This window comes from Cricetulus griseus, chromosome 3, assembly GCF_003668045.3.
Source record: "Cricetulus griseus strain 17A/GY chromosome 3, alternate assembly CriGri-PICRH-1.0, whole genome shotgun sequence".
Classification (NCBI taxonomy): domain Eukaryota; kingdom Metazoa; phylum Chordata; class Mammalia; order Rodentia; family Cricetidae; genus Cricetulus; species Cricetulus griseus.
Window position 1 is genome coordinate 29,283,361 of NC_048596.1, and position 17,382 is coordinate 29,300,742.

General features: G+C 41.9%; 1 protein-coding gene across 8 annotated transcripts in view; it reads left to right on the plus strand.

Annotated features, from left to right (window-relative positions):
- Nucleotides 1-17,382, plus strand: part of Sgms1 (sphingomyelin synthase 1) — a 257,862-nt gene that overhangs the window by 125,084 nt on the left and 115,396 nt on the right. For 5 of the 8 annotated variants that reach the window (XM_035441887.1, XM_027406400.2, XM_035441889.1 and 2 more), the window contains one exon: nt 14,859-14,901. The exons of the other annotated variants lie outside the window; for them this stretch is intronic. The gene's annotated coding sequence lies outside the window, so the exon portion shown is untranslated. The remainder of the gene's footprint in view (nt 1-14,858; nt 14,902-17,382) is intronic. 8 annotated transcript variants of the gene reach the window in all.

Below are 17,382 nucleotides of genomic sequence, written 5' to 3' on the forward strand. Positions count from 1 at the left end.
ATTATAAAAAGTGTAGACGAGCCAGGCGTTGGTGGCGCACGTCTTTAATCCCAGCACTCGGGAGGCAGAGGCAGATGGATCTCTGTGAGTTCGAGGCCAGCCTGGTTTCCAGAAAGAGTGCCAGGATAGGCTCCAAAGCTACACAGAGAAACCCTGTCTCAGAAAAAAAAAAAAAAAAGTGTAGATGAGAAAATGCTCTTAGTATTAACTCTGATGACATCCTGAGGCCTAGGAAGTATATGCCCAATTATACTAAGACAATGCCATCTGGATCGATGACAAATCTATATTGAAGTCCTAGTATGAGGCCTATCGTAAGTTCTGGTGGGTTTTCAGAAATAACAAAACCCTATCTTCCTTACCATCCCATCTCTCCTTACCTTAGTGCTCATTTGGTGTCGATGTGAAGTGTTGTGAGATAAGTAACTTCTCCCAAGAGCTTTGAAGACAAGGTATTTGGGGCATTTCACAAGGAAAGATACTGAAGGTTACAGAAATGCTTGCTTGACCTTAGAAGTGGCTGTTACAGATCTGTATGTAGTTTGTTTTTAGAGCTCACTCTCTTGCCTTTCTTTTTCTTCCTGTCCTTTTCTCCTTCTCTTCATTTTCTTTTCGGCTGTTTTATTAAAATCGCCTCCCAAGAGGTAAGTATTTAGAATGTTGATGTAAATCAGGTTTCCTGACATTCTAAGCCAACTGCATAGACGAGATTTTAAAAAAAAAATGAGTTCAATGAACTGGTTTTAAAGATGCTGTCTTAAGAAACAGGATAACAGGTGTGTTGATGAGGATGTGGGAAAATTGGAGTCCTGCTATGTTTTTTATGGTGATTTAAAATGGCCCCACTACCATGGAAAAAAAGTATGGTAGTTCTTCAAAACATGAAAACTAGGACTGCATGTGACCCAGCAATGCCATCTCTGGTTAGATATACAGAATAATGGCAAATAGAATTTTAAAGACCCACCTGTGTTCATAGGAACATTATTTATGGCAGCTAAAAGTTGGCAGCAACCTAAATATTCATGAGATATGAATGGAGAGACAGAATATGCTCTACATACATAGTAGAATGAGGTTGATTTGCTTTTAAAAGAAGGAAATTGGGGTTGGCAAGTTGCCCCAGTCAGTAAAGTGCTTGCTATGCATGCATGAGGACCTGGCTTAATTTAGATCCCCAGCACCCACATTAGAAAGCTGGGGGTTGAATCCACCTGTAGTCTTAGCTACTGAGGGATAATTCTTTTGTACACTGTGAAGATGTGTTGCTCTCATTGGTTTAATAAAGAGCCAACTGGCCAGTAGCTAGGCAGAAAGTGGTTAGGTGGGAGAGCTTGACTGAGAGAATGCTGGGAAGAAGGAGGGTGGAGTTGGCAGCCAGACTCAGATGATGTAGGAGGTGAACAAACATGCCATGCTGGAAAAAGATACTTCCACAGGGTAGAGTGTAGATAAGAAATATGGATTCATTTAAGTTGTAAGAACTAGGTAGTAATGAGCGTAAGCTGTCAGCTGAGCATTTATAATTAATAATAAGTCTCTGTGTGGTTAATTGGGAGTGGGCTGGCAGGACAGAAAAATCTGCCTACATTTAGGGCTAGGATGGCAGATATAGGAGGATCTCTGGTTGCTGTCTAGATATACTTGCCCAATCAGTGAACTCTAGGCTCATCGACAGACCTTGTCTCAAAGAATAAGCTGGTTGAAAGTGATAGAGGAAGACACTGGTGTTGACCACTAGTCCCCTCCCCCCGACATGTATATGTCCATAGTCAAGTGTAGTATATGTATACATATACAACACACACATAAACACATAAAGAGGAAAGAAATTTCAACACATGGTACAACATGTATGACCTTGAAGTCATTGTGCTAAGTAAAGCAGGTCCATCACACAGGGATGAATAAAGTCATCGCCCACTTAGTGAAGCCCCTAGAAACTGCCAGGAGAATGGTGGTTTCCTGGCACTGGAGGTAGTGGGAGCAGGTACCTATTGTATAATAGAATTTCTGATTGGGATGATGCAGAAATTTTGGTGATGTGGTAATAGGGTTGTACACAATATCAATCTTTTTTCTTTAAAAAAAAAAAGACAGGTTTTTCTCTATATAGCCCTGGCTGTCCTGGAACTGTATATAGACTAGGCAAGCCAAAACTCAGAGATCTACCTGCCTCTGCCTCTCAAGTGTTGGGATTAAAGCCATCAAGCCCAGCTACATTAATGTCCAAGATGGTTATGGTAAAGCTGGGCCCTGACAGCCTCCTTGATAGTCAAGTTGGCCACCAGTCCTCAGTAGTTCAGACAGAGACACAGTAGTGGGAAGCAGAAAAGGATATTGATTGAAAGTGGCCACATTGGCAAGAAGTATGAAAAGGATCACTGCCCCATCCTCAAGTCCATCTTTAAGGTCCTAACACGAGGCTTAGATTTAAATAGGGGCAAGAGGTAGATATAGTTAAGTAGTCCAGGTCCAGCTCTGGTCCTGGTCAAGGTGTGCTTGGCCCATCACCACTGTATGGCACCAGTCCCCCCATCACCACTGTCTGATTGCCACTCCTATGTCCCCCAGTCCCTAGTCACCACTGGTGAACACCAGTCTCCCTCCTACAAGATGGTCTGCTGAGTTTTCAGAACTGTGGGAAGTCTCTCCAGAGAATAAGCTCCCTGACCTGCTTAACACCAGGGCATCAGATTCCCTCCTCCTCTTTGCACAGGATTCCTGGAGAAACTTCAGTTTCTTGGGGGGGGGGGTCCGTTGGTTCAGTAGTTGGATAGTCAAAGAGGGGCACAGGTCTCTCTTGTTCCTGCCAGGACAGTTACCTGTTGACAGACTGAAGAGTAAGTTTGTGTTATTTTAGAATGTTAATTGGTGTCCAAACTGGGTACCTACTGTGTTTTTTGTTTTGCTCCACCCTACCCCCGGTGCCCCCCTCCCCGTGGGTGTTTAAGAATTAGGCTTCCTCAAGATTTAGATGGATTAAAAGGCAAATTGAATTATCTTATGTAAGCTAATCCCAAAGGTTCCCAGAATTGTTTGTGAATAACAGGACATTCCTTTGACTGTCCAGTAGCTGCAAAGTTAGTCGAATGCCTCCTGTGTGGGCACAGTAATGGGTTGGGTAGAAGATTTGGTGTAGGTTTTGCCTGTTGTTTGGTCTTAGTACCCTTTCCATATCTCTAGGGGAGGGTGAGTTTAAAAGATTGCTTGTGTTAGATTCACTTGGGTTTCTGGATCTCGTGGTTTGAAAAAAAAAGTGACCCTCATAGGTTCCTAGGGAGTGGCACATTTAGGAGGTGTGACCTTGTTGGAGGAAGGGTGTCACTGGTTGTGGGCTTTGAGGTTTCCAGTGCTCAAGCCAGGACTGGTGTCACTCTCTCCCTGCTGCCCGCCAGTCCGAATGTACAACTCTCAGCTACATCTCCAGCACCATAGCAGCCTGCGTGCTGCCATGCTTCCTACCATGACAATAATGGGATAAACCCTGAACCTATAAGGCAGCCTCAATTAAATGCTTCCCTCATAAGAGTTGGTGTGGTCATGGTGTCTCTTCACAGCAATAAAGCCCTAGCTTAGATACTGGAAGACTTTTCAGAAACACGATTAGGAGTTGCTTCTGATAAACAGCCCCTCTCCCTACCTAACAGTGTCAGCAAGTATAATACATTTCTGAAAAACATGCATTTATTGAAAGAAAAATCCAGCTCAGATGATTTTGTTATCTGGACAGTTATATCTGTATTGTTATAGAAACAAGCCTGTTGGGAGTTTTGCTTAAAGCTGAATCTCCTAGGGGACCAAGGTTATTACTGCTTTAGTCATGCAAATTTCTGACCTTGAGGTGGTGAGTGAGCCAACTGGAGTGTTTTGGGGTCTGAGGTTATAACGGAGCCACAGAACTTCCCCCAGCATGTACCAGGCCTCGGGCTCAATCCTTAGCCCCTCTCAGGTGGTGTCCTCAGGGTCTGCTTGTTAGTGAGGGCCTCCCTGAGTCTGCTGACCATCTGACCAGCTGGACTCTTACAGAAGAGAGTGCACAGTGGGAGGAGCCAGGAGCCTAGCTAAGTGCATCATTTTCTCTCAGACATTAATTTCATGGTACTTCTGAGCAATGGAAATTCTGTGTCCATTGGCCATGGCTCTGAGACACTTTGTAGTAAAGACACCAAGGTAACTACAGCCGACCAATGGATTTCAGTGGCACATGATTGACATCTGAAGACCAGAGTTGCGGAAGAGGAGAGAACCTTGGTGATGAAAGTAGTTTCTGTAAATATTTAGGAGGAACATGAAACCCTTAGTTCCCCAAACCCAAGAGTGACCAACAGGGGCAGTTTACCTATGCATGAAGCTTGAAATTGTTTGATTGAATAGGTTGTTCCTTGAAAAGCTATATTTAAATTAAATTCTTTTATAAATTACACCAATTCCTATTTTTAAATCTTAGTAGGATTTGCAGAAATCTTTGATTTTGCTGTGTAAATCCTGTAACATATTTTTATGTAAATATATTTTTATGGATCACACTGACTTACATCAAACTCCTGGATTGGGTATTTCAGCTGATGCATCTTCTGACTTACAAAATGAATAATAACTGCTAACTCCTACTTCTGTTTGTGTAAAGAAGAATTATTTAACCCCATTTCCCTTTCCATGCCTGTAATAGTTCCTTTACAAGGTTTACCAAGGTCTAGGCAGAGTCACAAATCTGTATTTTGGGAAGCTTAAAGTTTGCAGGATTTGAAAGTGTTTGCCTGTTGGAAGAACAGTTTAGAATAACATTGGGGAAACCAGGATTGTCAGTCACATGGGCCTTCTTCAAGGGAAGGAAAGCAATGAAACCTTTTCACCTGGAAGGCTTGAGTGACTGTTGTCTGACAACCTGGTGATCCTTTGCCAGCTTCCATCTGAATCCCCCCAGTACCCTGAGAATCATTTAGGCACTAATCACAGGCTTTGTCTCTCAGTGGATAGAACTCATCCCTCATGGGGCATGAAACAGGCCCCATGCACTTTACATCACCCACCAATAAAATTTAGCCTTATGCTTATCACAAATCCTTCCTCTAGGGCCTAGCCTTAAGCTCCGTTTATCAGCCAGTAGAACTCATTCTTATTTCAAGGGTCACAGGTGCTTTGCTACCTTGCTAGGGCATTTCTATGTTGCTATGCCTAAAGCTTTGTTGTGGTAATTGTCACATGGAAATCTTTTTCCAAACATTTATTATGCTTAAATGTGTAAGAGAATAAACCATGAAGGTCAGTCTCTGGAACAGATTTTGACTCAGTGCCTTCTTCAAAGATGCTACTGACTTGAGTTGTGAGTTTCATTCTTCACCTCATGTGGTCTCCCTGCCAGCTGTGAGGTTTTCAAGGGCAAGGAGGGGCTGTGCTGGTATTTGCCTGCAAGTCTCTTCTTCACTACATTGGATATGTAGTTATTTAGTTCATAAGATAGGACTCATGCCCCACTTTCTTAGTTATGTGTTTTAGATAACTTTATTACATAGAGCTGACTGTATTTTACTTGTTTTAATACTTTTATAGCATTTGTTTGTACACTACTTTCTCTGTGTACATAACAGGATTTTATTTACACAACATCTCTGTGTATTTAGTAGGGTTGTGTTTATATTGTATCCACTAAGAAGCATATTCAGGGACTGGGAGGCAGGTCTGGTCAGTGAAGTGCCTGCTGTTCAAGCATGAAGACCTGAGTCTGGGTTTGCTGCACTCACATCAGGAGCCCTCGTGCTGGGGACTGGGTGGACAGGCAGATCCCTGGAGCATCTAGTGAACTTTTCATCTCCAAAAGGAGGGTAGAGAGTAGTAGAGGAAGGCGCCTGACATAAACCGCTGACTTCTGTCCACATGTGCATGTGAGAATGTACACACACACACACACACACACACACACACACACACACACACACACACACACACCACACACACACACATCTTTATCACATGTGGTGTTCAAACATAGCTCTGCAGTTGGCACTCCAGGCTGGACCTCAGTGTTGTCCGTGGATGTATGTAGGAGACTAAGAATGTAACTGGCTTAGCGGTGTATGACAATGCCATTTGTTTATTGCCGCCTCATTTTATCTGAATGGATCTGACTTCCAAAGAGCACAGGCCAATTATTCATAATCTGGTGGGTTGTAGTTGATCCACTTGCTGAGAACTAGAGTAAATACTTTTCTAGATACTACAATGAAGTAAATATTAAATCATACCATGAGGTGGTTTTAATAAAAAGGACCCCCATAGGCTCATGTATTTGAACGCTTGCTCATCAGAGAGTGAAACTATTTGAAAGGATTACAAGGATTAGGAGGTGTGGCCTTGTTGGAAGGGGCGTGTCACTGGGTGTGGACTTTGAGGTTTCAAAAGCCCACACCAGGCCTAGGGTTTGTCTCTCAGAATGTAGCTCTCAACTACTTTTTAAGCACCACTTGCCTGCTGCTCTGTTCTCTGCCATGAGCATAATGAGAGCAGCCTCTCATACTGTAAAACAAGCCTCCAATTAAATACTTTCTTTTTTTTTTTAAAGATTTATTTATTATGTATACAGTGTTCTGTCTGCATACCAGAAGAGAGCACCAGATCTCATTATAGATGGTTGAGAGCCACCATGTGGTTGCTGGGAATTGAACTCAGGACCTCTGGAAGAGCAGCCAGTGCTCTTAACCTCTAAGCCATCTCTCCAGCCCCAAATACTTTCTTTTTTATAAGTTGCCTTGGTCATGGTGTCTCTTCACAGCAATAGAACAGTGACTAAGACAGACCATCAGTACTAAAGAAACATTTTCAAAAGGTTAAAAGCATGCAGTATGTCAATATACAATGAAACATGTGCTCAGGATTTTGTAACTGGGACTTTCAGGGTGAAAGCTGGGGCTATGGCAGCCTGAACAAACTGGCCTTGGACACCTTTCCCAGTGTGACAGTTAAAGACATACATGACTGTGAGAAGCAGAGAAGGGTTCATCAGTGTGGCCACATTGGGAAGAGGAGCAAATAAAGCCCCATAACCCTGAGTCTGATCTTAAAGTACTGATGTGAGCATTAGGTTTCAGTGGGGAAGGAATTGCAGCCAGGGCCAAGAGGTATACATAAACAAACAGTTCTGGTCAGGGCATCGTCTGATTGGAAATTGTCTGATCTCTGTTTCTGAAAGGTCTTTGTATGAAGGGACTAGTCTGTTTCCTACAAGGTCCTGATTCAGGCCAGGCCTCTCCTATGGCCTCACAGGCAGGGCTAGTTGCTGACCTCTGGGGTAGGAAGGTGTCTGTCATTCAAGGTTCTGCCATCCCGGATCACAGAAGACTCAAAAGTAAAGGAGACAGCCGACATAAAATAGACGTCAGACGTCAGGGGTCAAGCTTCCATTGTCTGGTTACTTGTGGACTCAGTGAGGATTCATTGCCCCCCCCCCCCACTGCAAAAGCTGATTCTGAGAAAGTCTGTTCCAGTTCTATTCAACTTAGGTAATGTGGAAGTTACAGGAGAATTTGAAGAACTGGAGAACACCCTGTTATGTATTTTTCTTCCAAGCATTTCTAGAAGACACCATTTACAATGCTGTGGAAAGAATCACTTAGAGTTACTGTCAGTGAACTAGTGAATGGCCTTACTGAGTCAGATGATTGCCGAGGTTCTTCTAGTTAATGTACAGTGCAGCATTCAAAGGATGCTTGGGCCTCTCTTGTCCATTTTCAACTCTTAGACAGTTTTTGTGAGATCATTTAGAAGTATCTTTGAGCAGTTTCATTCATTGAATAATTACAGACTTCGGGTCTGAGCTAACTGCTCTTTTCTTTTGCACAGAAGCCTGAATAAGAAGAATGTCTAGGAGTGATAGGGGGTGTCCTTCCATTCTCCTCGTCTGGTAGCCCTGCCCTTACTTTCTGCCTGGCTACTGGCCAATCAGCATTTATTCATCTACCAGTTAGAGAAGCATATATTCACAGCACACAGGACATTCTCCTCACAGGAGAGATATGTAGAATTCCATTGTCTGTATTGTGACCACACCATTCACCCCACAAAGCAGTGTTGGAACGACTGTAGCCAAGGCTGTTCACCATTCTGACTTAGGTATTTCTGCTAATAATCTAATAAGATTCTGTGGATTTAGTTTCTTTGAGAGAGAGAGAGAGGCAGGGCATTGATTATAATTATATTTTTAGTGGGAAGTTTAAATACTATGAACACCTAATGTATCTACAAATAACTAAAATGATATATTCTCTGAACTGAGTCATTTTAAGAATTTGGATAGGCAAATCTTTTAGTTGTAAGTATGAAGTCAGTAGGATGAGAATCTTACCATGTGGCAGCCACACAGAGGAGAGTGCTTTCTTTTTAGCTGTAGAAAAGCTGTTTGTATTTCTTTGTTTGGCAAGAGGATTGATGTATCAGAGCCATCCGCAGAATTTTGAGTCCTTTCAGACATTGACTTCATTTTATAGGTGAGGATCCTGAAGCACATAGGAGAGACATTAAAAATAATAAAGCTGTGTTGCTTTAAAAATTGACCTAACGATGTAAGGTGTTTCTTCCAATTAGTTAAAAACAATAGTTTAACTAATGCAGCAATAGTAAATCTTTCCACAAAAATTTAAATTAGTTTTTTTTAATCGTTAGCTGTATATTTTAGGTATTTTCTTGGTTGCAAAAGCCAAGTTGTATTTTACCTCATGAAAAGATTAGGAAGTAAGGTGTGGATCTGAGGATCCCAGGCTAAGAACAGACTGGGGGCCAGTTGATTTCTGAGCACACATGGCCTGTGACATTAAGTGTCCCTCTTGAGCTTTTACCATGCATCTAGGCTCTTGTAGACTTACTCATATTTGGCTCCTGAGGCAGAGAGCCTCATTGGAGGAACCCATCATTTTAGGTAGTAACAAGAAACCATGACTCTTGGCCATTTCATAAATGATTCTTTTTTAAGTCAAGAATTTTTTTCAGGTTTAGTTAGCTATATCTGTGCATGGAGTTGTATCAGGCAGTGCAGAAATGTCAGCTGAGAGACATCCGGACCTGAGGGGATAGCAGAATTCTCCAGGAAGAGTAAGTGAGTGATACTCTGCAGGCTACTTGAGAAAATTCATTCTCCTGAGTGTACCTTGGGAGTGAATTTTACATTTGCACACACACACACACACACACACACACACACACACACACACACACACTTTTATGGGGTGGAGTTTGGGGAGAGGGTAGTACCCAGGACTGAACCCAGGAGTGAACCCAGGACTGAACATGTGTTCTGACACTGAGATAATCTCCTCAGCCATTTCATTTTCATCTTGTCTGGGGCACACAGGAATTGTTAGTTCATCTTACATTCTTAACTTGTTTGCTATCTTTGCCTCTTTGAGGAACACAAACATTTTTGTGTGTGTCATTGGCACACTTTGTTATGGTAGCTTGGTTTGCTAATTCATGTGGAATTTTCTTTTGAAGATATTACTTCAAAGGATTTGGAAAGTACTTTAAATGACCAGGTTCTCATTGTTCTTTTAATTTCTGGTAAATACCTATTCTTCTCCATGTCCTAAAAGAACTTGGCTTCAAAAGGCAAGGCCGTTAGATTTGTTTCTAAAACAGATATTAAGTCATTGGACTTAATGGGCTGCAGGGTATGAGCTGCAGGGTATGATATAACTTACGTTCTGAGGACTTTTTGGTGAGGGAGACAGTGTCACTAATTTCAAATGGAAGCTGCTTAGACTATAATATGTAAGAATTGTGGAAAGAATGAAAAGAATCAACAATTTTTAATCCTATTTTTTGTTAAAGGGAAATATGAAATAGAAATAGAAGACATTAATTTCAGATGTAATATGAAGATAATTACCTAAATCTAAGATTTACTTATAAATATATATATATGTACATATATATATTTACATATAGCATTTTGATTAAAAATAATGAAGACCAAATAAGATCTGGTAGGTAATTTGCCCATTACTGTGAGTTATTTCCATCACTTTTGCTAGCAGAAAGTAGAGAGATGGCATTTTGGGTACCTGAAAGGCAGTCTCCTGTCAATACATTTTTTGAAGTAAAGATGGTTTCACCAGTGAACTGAGAAACTTGGTTTGCTTTAATGTAACTAATAGCAGACATCCACTTAGGTGTTCACCAGGTGCTCACCAGGGTCTGTTGCATTTTAAGCACAAAGGCAGTGTGACTCTTGTCCTCAAGCAACTCTGTTTCAGTACCAGTAGGAAGGTTATATTTGGTACTCCTATGGGTAGGGATTTCAAAGCAACTCAAACTGCTCTCATCAAGTTGGAGGCCTGGCATGTTACTGAGGTCACTCTAGCAAGGCATGGGCTGAGTATCATTTTGGCTTGTAAATTTCTCAGTGAAAACTTCAGGACCCAAAGGCATATTTGGGCCTTCAAGGTAACATAGGGATTAGGTTTTACTTTCTGGAAAGACCAGTGTTGACAGAAACAAAAGCAAACCATATGAGGTTGAGGATAGAAGCTTGAAGTAAAAAACCAAATACAGGTTAAAAGGTCTATGAGGCCAACTGACTGATTACATTTTGTACTTCTGGAGTCAAATTATCCTGCACTGTCAGTATCCCCCTTAATAGCTAGCTCATCACTGCCCACTTTCATGTTTGACCATACATCTTTGTGATGAGTAGACAAATCATTTTGGAATATGCTAACAGATCACTAGCTTCCTTTTGTTCTTCAACACTGTTACATTAGAACATGATACTTGGGGCTGCCCGATTTCATTTTCCTGAAAATGCATATTTGCGGTCATGCATATTTGGTTCACTCTAGAACATGAGAACTGTGTCTTCTTGGATCCAGAAGACCCTGTTCTTTGTCCCACATATGGTTGTTCCCATCAGTGAACCACAGAAGAGTGTTGCTTGGCCTCTTAGGCTTGGCTCGAGGGTCCAGATGAAGCCCCTAACAGGTAGTAGTTGTGTTTGTTGGTGCTGTTTGCTTATAGTTTGTCATCTCTGTGTATCCCTACCATTTGCCCAGTGCAATGAGGTAGTGCCTTTTCTTCTCCCCCCCACCCCCCTACCCCTGTGCCCAACTTGATTACTCTTGAGAAGGAGTGCTCTGAGGTCACACTCCCATCGGCATTGTTTCCAGGCTTTTGTCAGTTTTCTGTCATTCAGGAACATTTCCTGGAGTTGTTTTTACTCGTTCCTTAAGCGTGCATCCTATCTCTCTGGAATCCCCCTGCTCCAAATCTTTTCCTTTCACTCCCACATTTTAGCAGATTACAATTGATAGCTCTGTCTTCCTGTTAGGGCACCTCTGCTCGCAAACCCCACTAGTCATCTGTTCTTTCCTGAGGAAAAAGGGAAGGAAAGCTAGCTTCAGAGGCAAGTTGAGAAAGGCTAAAAGATGGGTACTTGATAAAGTGGGTTTTTCTTTTACAACCCAGCCCAGCCCCTCAAAGAAGAGAGTGTTCTCTGTTCCCCAGGAGAAGCCCAACATTCTGGGAATTCAGGAAAAGCTTGGGAGAAGACACCTAGTACACCCCTTGCATGTTCTCTTGCTAAGACTGCATTGAAGGGAACATGAAGGCACTCCTGAGGCCACTTGGATGTTTTCCCTGTGACCAGTTGCAGGAGCTAGCAGCAGAAGCCTTGGGTGATTCTAGAGTGATTCACAGTGGGCTGTGACCGCTTTGGGGTCACATATCAGATATCCTGCATACCAGATATTTACATTACAATTCACAAGAGTAGTTAAATTACAGTTATGAAGTAGCAATGTGAATAATCTTATGGTGGGGGGGGTCACTACAACCTGAGGAACTGTATTGAAGAATCACAGCATTGGGAAGGTGGAGAACACTGTTCTAGAGGGAGACTGGACTGTTTAGCCCTGAGAGCCAGAGAATCTGCCTGGTGTCTTTGGACACCTTAGGAGAGATGGTAGGGTTTGTAAAGGCTGTTCTTCACCTATTAGCGAGAAAGAAGGGAGGTCCTGGTTAAGCTGTCTTCACTGGGGTGCTAGTGGCCAGGTTAAACTGTCCTCATTGGGGTACTAGTGGTCTGGTTAAGCTGCCTTTACTGGGGTACTAGGCATTAAAGAAGGAAAACAATAACTTCATATTTTGTCTTTTATGCTCTTTAAAGCCAGACTCTTAATTTTCACAATGTCTTGTTTGTAAGAAAGCTTTTCCAGCTTTTAAAAAAATTGTTCTAATAAAGTACAGTCTTAGTGGGAAAGTATTTAAATTGCTCTTGTGCTATTACTGGTCTCAATATTATTCATGTCTAATTACACATTGTCTCTCTCCAAGAGTGAATAACTGAACTATAATTGGCTTGCATCAGGCTTCAAAAACGAAGAATGCTGGCTGGGTTTCCACAGTGTCTGTGCATGGCACATAATGGTGACACAGTGGCACTGCCTTTCAGTGTTGCTTTCGAGCAGCCACTGCCTGTTAGCCAACCAACTGACCAACTGGCCAGCCAATCAGATTGTTATCCTGTAAGAAAACCTTGGCACTCCCTGATGAAAGAGGATCTGCAAGGGCTGGCCCTACAAATGTAAAACCGGAGCTTGCTGGTGTCTTAGAAAAGTCCTGTGAGCTTTTATTTCTTTTCCGCCCCCAGCTGTGGCTTTTATGTCCACTCCTTTCTGCTCTTGGATCTTTTCTTACCCCATCATGTTTTTCTTGGGAGCAAATCACCAGTAGTAATCACAGAGGTATTTAAATATTGCCATACCAGGATTCTGAGGAGTAGGAGAACCCCCACCTGCAATCTTCTGCGTGTCACTGGGTTCATTTCTGCCTTACCTTAAAAAATATTTTTTTCAAATGATGATTACATTTTCCCCCTTCCCTTTCTTCTTTCCAACCCCTCCCTTTCATTCTTCTCATCCATACTTCTCTCAAATTCATGGTCTCTTTTTCTTTAATTACACACACACACACACACACACACACACACACCACCCATTCATTTTGCGTATGTCTGTCATCTCAGGACTGACCACTTGTGTTGGGAAGACCATTTCTTCTACTCTCAGCAGTCCCCAATTGTCTATAATTCTTTTTCTAGTGTTGAGCTTTCTTGAGCCTTCTCTCTTCCTTGTTAGTTTTTCATTGGTGTCATTGTTGTTCAGGTCTTGTTAAGTTTCCCTTTTTGACTAGATCCTAAATGAATGTTTAAAGTCATAGCTTCCAGGATAACTGGGGCTTCCACTGTGGAGACATATATCCATTCGTGTCTGTCTGGTTACCTTGCTTGTTTAGTCTCTAAAAGAATTTGCATCTTCACAAAAAATGCCTCCATTGCAAAAGCAAGCCTCCCACTTTGTGCTTGCCCTATACTGAGTCTCACACAGTGAGCTCCCCAGGGTGCCCCTGCTGCCCTCACAGGTCAGCTCATTTAAATTGAGCTCCTTTTGCTTTCTGTCTTCAAGCTCCTTGCTAACAAAACACTTTTTCCATCACCCAGAGAGAAGGGACCCCAACACCCTTTGTGGAGTTCAGAGTCCAAATAACTTGAAACTAGAAGATGAAAATGTTACTGAGTGGTTCCTTGGAGGCTTCATCACGAAGCTAGAGCTGTCAAGGTCGATGCTGTAGCCCAAGTAGTTCAGCAAGCTTGATTTGGGACCCTTTCCCCTCTTTCCTGGTATAACACGAGAGAAGTTATGTAGCCTCTGAGTTGTCTACATCTGATTAGGTTGTGGTTTCAAGGCTCCTTCAGCATCCCAACCCATTCTTTCAGGGATTGAATGACAGTCGATTATAGTTGAGGTACAGTTTTATATTTATAATTGAGGATGCAGGAGGGTCTTTTAAAACATATATCTTGGTTACCACACATATGGTTTAAAAAGTAGTTACTATTTTTTTCCTCAAGTGGCAAACAGAAACTTCCCCTTTTGAACTGTTCCTGTTTTGACCTTGCTTTTTGAAATTACTTATTATAAAAAGGAAATATTCATAGAGGCTTAACATGTTGTTGGAAGATGGTGTTCTTGGGGTTCCTCAATAACTGGTGGTACCTGCATTCATGAGCAGCTGCCCGTGAGGAACACTGTGTTCGTCTGGTGTCTCTTGTTACAGAGAGGATGTAGAATACTATGGCCACTTAGCAGGTTTCAGAGCGAGCATTTGGGATGAATAAAGGCTTCTTTTGAAAAGTCTTCTCGGAGGTGCAGAGTAATAAGTATGCCTGCTTTACAGAGACAGCCTTCGGTTTGTTGACAGTTTGTAAGGCTGGATTCTGAATGGCATGAGTCTTCTGATTTAAGTGACTCTGGGCAGGGACTACACAACAAATCCTGTATGCATGTGCTGTGGACACTGTCCTTTGTTCATAGCACCAGTGGTCCTGTACGCAGCTTGCCTCACCTACAAAGTCACACTGTTTGGAGATTCATGGTTCCTATAAACTGGAGGGAACCAATCTTCAGCATTTGCTCTGAGAATTGGAAGGCCAAGTGGAGTGGTGCCAGAGTTGTAATCTTCACGGTTTGAAGAAATATGCTTGCCCACTGTTCCAATTTCTCGAGCAAGTTAACAGTTAATCTGAATGGAAAGGGGACAGTTTATAAGGTACATGACTGGAAATATGACGATATGCCCTTAGACAGGTCTGGTGTGTAGTGTTTTCCTAGCACTAGGCACAGGCTTGCTCTGCTCGTTTGCCCAATCACAACTTGGTCCCTCTACCAGGATAGCTGGGGTGAAGTTGGCAAGGAGGGAAGGCCATTTATTTCTCAGTGAACAGATAAGGAGGGGTAGTGATGACCTTGGGTTTCTTTCCTTATAAGCAGCTCATTGTATGAAGCATGTACTTTAATTGACTTATTTTCTCCTAGACTGGATGGAAGGCTGATGAAGAAAAGTAGCAGCATGACTGAGGTAAATGGTTGTTTCATTCTTTTATGTTCTAGTGTCTGTTCTGGGTCTTCTGAGACAATCTAAGGCAATGATTCTGGCCAACTTAAATATATAAAGATTGTGGGGATTACAGATGAAGCAGTCAAGCACACATTCCACTTAATTAATGTAGTTATATATGTATATTGAACAAGCACAAATTTACACTTTTCTTCCAAGTGTATAATTACATAAATTGCACCAGTGTTTTCACTGTAAGAGTCATGTTTCAGAGTGTTGACTGCACTTCCCACATCATGGTATAGCATGTTCACTGTTTGCCACCCAGACTTTTTGGACTCTTTGTATGATGCTGGCGCCTGAGTCTTGAGTCCAAAGTGCAAGTATCCATTTGTGTAATGTAGGACAGTTGCTGGCTTCATTCTTCAGACTTGTAAACAACCAGGATCTCCATTTGGAACAGTTTATGTAACTGTTTTTATGAGCTCATTATTTTTTTCTCCCTTGTTTTCTTGTTCCTTGTTCTCCTTGTTCATTTTATTTATTTTTGAAGTCATTGCATATACATTGGTGTCTTAGTTAGGGTTACTGTTGCTATGATGAAACACCATGACCAAAACAACTTGGGGAGGAGAGGGATTATTTCAGCTTATATTTCCATATCGCTGCTTATCATTGAGGGAAGTCCGGACAGGAACACAAGCAAGACAGGAACCTGAAGGCAGGGTGTGATGCAAAAGCCATGGAGGGGTGCTGCTCACTGGGTTGCTCTCCATGGCTTGTTCAGCCCACTTTCTTATAGAACCCAGGACCACCAGCCCAGGGATGGCAACACCCACAATGGGCAGGTCCTCCCCCATCAATCACTAATTAAGAAAATACCGTACATGGCTTGCCTACAACCTGGTCTTATGAAGGCATTTTCCTTACTGAGGTTCCCTCGTCTCAGATGACTTTAGCTTATGTCAAGTTGATATAAAACTATCCAGCACAATTGGTTAATAGTTTCCAATCTCCCCTTTGACAAAAAATAGGCCTTTCAGCTTTTTTGGTTATATTTTCTGGTATCCATGTATCTATCGGTTTCAAAATATAGAAGATACCTTAAGTCACTTTAGTGGTTTCTTCAAACATGTTAGATATCTGTTCTGTTACCTGCTGGAGATTTAAAGATGACCTTTGACTGTTACGATTCACTTCCCTTTCCTGTCCCATTTCTCTTTTACTTCTCCTCTTCCTCCCCCTTTTCCTTTGCTCCTTTTATCAGGAGTGGGGACGGAGTGTGGGCTTACACTGGCCTCAAACTTGGAGTCCTCCTGTCTCAGCCTCTGGGACTATTAGATGTGTACCGCCATGTCCAGATCTCCATGTGTCTTAGTGCAGTCATGTTCCAGACTGCATTTTAAATATTAATATTTGCCAAGTTATGATAAATTGGTAAATTACTTGGTCTTGGCTGAGCATTGTGATGTATGTTGGCATGTACCAGCCATTCTGCTTCCTAGTTGGTTGTGTGGGGTGTTTTATGGGTAACACTTTTCTTCATCCCAAGAATTCAGAAATTCCATGTTGGGGGCTCCCTTCCGTAATCCCTCTCTCCTTTCCCTCCCTTCTTCTATCTCTTTCTTGACATTTGTAGTTTTCCACTTAGCAACTCAGTTTGATGACTTTCTTGCCCTCGTCTATCATCAAGGTCAGAAATGATAGATCAGTCTTACACTGTATGATTCTGACCTGCTCCTCTGTCTACCCTTTTTTATTTCTCAGAACTCTGTGATTACATTGGGCCCATTTATATAATCCAGGATAATCTCTCCATTCCTCTTTCATTATGATTAAAAAAATAAATCACATCATTTATTCTCTTGATCATATTTAGTACAAGGTAGGTAGTGTTAATATACATCTTGTTTTGTAAAAGATCTTGAGACTTTTTCTCATCCTGGAAAATTATAACTTACATACATAGTAACAGGTCTTTCTCTCTCTCCCTCAGCCCCTGGAAGTCATCACTCTTGCTCTTTTTTGTCAGTGGACTCTGTTGAGTCTCTTTGAAGCTGCTTACTTCCTAATGACCTGACCATTCATGCATGTAGCAGAACATGCATGAGAGAATCTTCTTTTCAAGGATTGAATACTATTCCATTGACAATACTACTACATTTTTCTTATTCATTTATTTGTCACTAGACATATAGTATGGTGTCTTCTAGTCTTGGCTATTGCTCAAACTGCCGCAGTGTCTTTAGGTATGCAAATACCTCTTCAAAATCTCATTTTCAGATATATTCAATAAGTGGAATTACTAGATCATATGATATTCTCTGTGGAATTTTCTGAGGAAATCTCTGTGTGTTCTCCATACCAGTTGTAACATTTCTATCCCTTCACTTGCTGCCATGTGGTTCATTTTGTACATGTCCTGCCTCCTCTGCATCTGACTGGCATCTCTTCTCATCTCTTATCTTCTCCTCTCCTTTCTCCTCTCTCCTCTCTCATCTT